The sequence below is a fragment of the Saccoglossus kowalevskii genome, chromosome 20 (assembly GCF_978046115.1).
Source record: "Saccoglossus kowalevskii chromosome 20, keSacKowa6.1, whole genome shotgun sequence".
NCBI classification, from domain to species: domain Eukaryota; kingdom Metazoa; phylum Hemichordata; class Enteropneusta; family Harrimaniidae; genus Saccoglossus; species Saccoglossus kowalevskii.
Genome location: NC_140660.1, coordinates 3,087,325 through 3,091,504, shown reverse-complemented (window position 1 = coordinate 3,091,504; position 4,180 = coordinate 3,087,325).

The window sequence follows — 4,180 nt, the reverse complement described above, 5'->3', positions numbered from 1 at the left end:
GAGATTGTTGTAATCTAGCGTAAAATTCTCTCGGTGATAAAGACTGCCACGCAATTTGGTTTTCTCTCTGTACAGTTCAATCACACACTTTCACCACCCAAAAGATTGTTGTAATCTAGTGTGAAATTCTCTCAGTGATAAAGACTGCCATGCAATTTGGTTTTCTCCCTGTACAGTTCAATCACACACTTTCACCACCCAAAAGATTGTTGTAATCTAGTGTGAAATTCTCACAGTGATAAAGACTGCCACGCAATTTGGTTTTCTCTCTGTACAGTTCAAACACACAGACTGGTCACGTCTATCATGCATATCTCCATGTTTAGTGTGAACTATCAGCTAGTGATATTTTACGCTAGACGCGAGTATTGTGAATGTTAAGCACGATGGTCATGTGATAAGCATGCGTGTAGATAAGTTTTTGGAGCCATTCTCTGTACCATGCTGTTGCCAGAAATGAATGCTGGGTAATTGATTTGCTACCCAACCTAACACCCAATCAGCAAGAAGCTTGTTTGCTGACAGATTCTTTCAACCAATCAAATCATATCTTATATGAATGCTTCAACTCTTGTTCAGTTCTTGTCAGCCAGTCACTGTATGTACACACACACAAAACGTATAGATGGCCTATAGAAATGAATAGTGTCCATTTGCCAGCCAGTCACTGCATATGTACACACACAAAACGTATAGATAGCCTATAGAAATGAATAGGGTCCATTTGCCTGCCAGTCACTGCGTTTGTACACTCCCACAAAACATATAGATGGCCTATAGAAATGAATAGTGTCCATTTGCCTGCCAGTCACTGCGTATGTACACTCCCACAAAACATATAGATGGCCTATAGAAATGAATAGGGTCCATTTGCCAGCCAGTCACTGTGTATGTACACGTCGCAAAACATATAGATGGCCTATAAAAATGAATAGGGTCCATTTGCCTGCCAGTCACTGTGTATGTACACACACAAAACGTATAGATGGCCTATAGAAATGAATAGGGTCCATTTGCCAGCCAGTCACTGCGTATGTACATGCATAAAACGTATAGATGGCCAATAGAAATGAATAGGGTCCATTTGCCTGCCAGTCACTGCGTATGTACATGCACACAACACATAGATGGCCTATAGAAATGAATAGGGTGCATTTGCCAGCCAGTCACTGCGTATGTACACTCCCACAAAACATATAGATGGCCTATAGAAATGAATAGGGTCCATTTGCCAGCCAGTCACTGTGTATGTACACGTCGCAAAACACATAGATGGCCTATAGAAATGAATAGGGTCCATTTGCCTGCCAGTCACTGTGTATGTACATGCATAAAACATATAGATGGCCTATAGAAATGAATAGGGTGCATTTGCCAGCCAGTCACTGCGTATGTACATGCATAAAACATATAGATAGCCTATAGAAATGAATAGGGTCCATTTGCCTGCCAGTCACTGCGTATGTACATGCATAAAACGTATAGATAGTCTATAGAAATGAATAGGGTCCATTTGCCTGCCAGTCACTGCGTTATGTACATGCATAAAACATATAGATAGCCTGTAGAAATGAATAGGGTGCATTTGCCAGCCAGTCACTGCGTATGTACATGCATAAAACATATAGATAGCCTATAGAAATGAATAGGGTCCATTTGCCTGCCAGTCACTGTGTATGTACATGCATAAAACGTATAGATGGCCTATAGAAATGAATAGGGTCCATTTGCCTGCCAGTCACTGTGTATGTACATGCATAAAACGTATAGATAGCCTATAGAAATGAATAGGGTCCATTTGCCTGCCAGTCACTGCGTATGTACATGCATAAAACATATAGATAGCCTGTAGAAATGAATAGGGTGCATTTGCCAGCCAGTCACTGCGTATGTACATGCATAAAACATATAGATAGCCTATAGAAATGAATAGGGTGCATTTGCCAGCCAGTCACTGCCTATGTACATGCATAAAACATATAGATAGCCTGTAGAAATGAATAGGGTCCATTTGCCTGCCAGTCACTGCGTATGTACATGCACACAACACATAGATGGCCTATAGAAATGAATAGGGTCCATTTGCCAGCCAGTCACTGTGTGTGTACATGCATAAAACGTATAGATGGCCTATAGAAATGAATAGGGTCCATTTGCCTGCCAGTCACTGCGTATGTACATGCATAAAACGTATAGATAGCCTGTAGAAATGAATAGGGTGCATTTGCCAGCCAGTCACTGCGTTTGTACATGCATAAAACGTATAGATGGCCTATAGAAATGAATAGGGTCCATTTGCCTGCCAGTCACTGCGTATGTACATGCATAAAACATATAGATGGCCTGTAGAAATGAATAGGGTGCATTTGCCAGCCAGTCACTGCGTATGTACATGCATAAAACGTATAGATGGCCTGTAGAAATGAATAGGGTCCATTTGCCAGCCAGTCACTGCGTATGTACATGCATAAAACGTATAGATGGCCTATAGAAATGAATAGGGTCCATTTGCCTGCCAGTCACTGCGTATGTACATGCATAAAACATATAGATAGCCTATAGAAATGAATAGGGTTCATTTGCCTGCCAGTCACAGCGTATGTACATGCATAAAACATATAGATAGCCTATAGAAATGAATAGGGTTCATTTGCCTGCCAGTCACAGCGTATGTACATGCATAAAACATATAGATAGCCTATAGAAATGAATAGGGTGCATTTGCCTGCCAGTCACTGTGTATGTACATGCATAAAACGTATAGATGGCCTATAGAAATGAATAGGGTCCATTTGCCAGCCAGTCACTGCGTATGTACATGCATAAAACATATAGATGCCTATAGAAATGAATAGGGTCCATTTGCCTGCCAGTCACTGCGTATGTACATGCATAAAACGTATAGATGGCCTATAGAAATGAATAGGGTCCATTTGCCTGCCAGTCACTGCGTATGTACATGCATAAAACGTATAGATGGCCTATAGAAATGAATAGGGTCCATTTGCCAGCCAGTCACTGCGTATGTACATGCATAAAACGTATAGATGGCCTATAGAAATGAATAGGGTGCATTTGCCTGCCAGTCACTGTGTATGTACATGCATAAAACGTATAGATAGTCTATAGAAATGAATAGGGTCCATTTGCCAGCCAGTCACTGCGTATGTACATGCATAAAACGTATAGATGGCCTGTAGAAATGAATAGGATCCATTTGCCTGCCAGTCACTGCGTATGTACATGCATAAAACGTATAGATAGCCTGTAGAAATGAATAGGGTCCATTTGCCTGCCAGTCACTGCGTATGTACATGCATAAAACGTATAGATGGCCTGTAGAAATGAATAGGGTCCATTTGTCAGCCAGTCACTGTGTATGTACATGCATAAAACGTATAGATGGCCTATAGAAATGAATAGGGTCCATTTGCCTGCCAGTCACTGCGTATGTACACGTCGCAAAACATATAGATGGCCTATAGAAATGAATAGGGTCCATTTGCCAGACAGTCACTGTGTATGTACATGCATAAAACGTATAGATAGCCTATAGAAATGAATAGGGTGCATAGTCCAGTTCAGTCAAATCATACTCTTATACACAAATTTTGATCTGTCAACAAACTAGCTGTTCTCTGATTGGTCTGTCTGTTAGATGTTAGGGTTGGGTGACCAATCGGGTACAGTGTATAAGAGCAGGTAACTTTTACCAGCCTTGCAAAAAAGATTATTTCCAAACACCTTCCACTCTGTGTGTGTGGGGGGAGCACCTTTCACTCTGTATAGGGGGGTTTCTGTAGGGCCTTTAACTCTACCCAGAGGGTTGGTAGTACCTGAAACTCTACCCAGGGGTTCAGTAGTACCTGCAACTTTGCCCAGGGGGTCCGTAGTATCTGCAACTTTACCCAGGGGATCAGTAGTATCTGCAACTCTACCCAGGGGGTCAGTAGTCAGTAGTACCTGCAACTCTACCCAGGGGTTCAGTAGTACCTGCAACTTTACCCAGGGGATCAGTAGTATCTGAAACTCTACCCAGGGGGTCGGTAGTACCTGAAACTCTACCCAGGGGGTCGGTAGTACCTGAAACTCTACCCAGGGGGTCGGTAGTACCTGCAACTTTACCCAGTGGGTCGGTAGTACCTGCAACTTTGCCCAGGGGGTCCGTAGTATCTGCAAC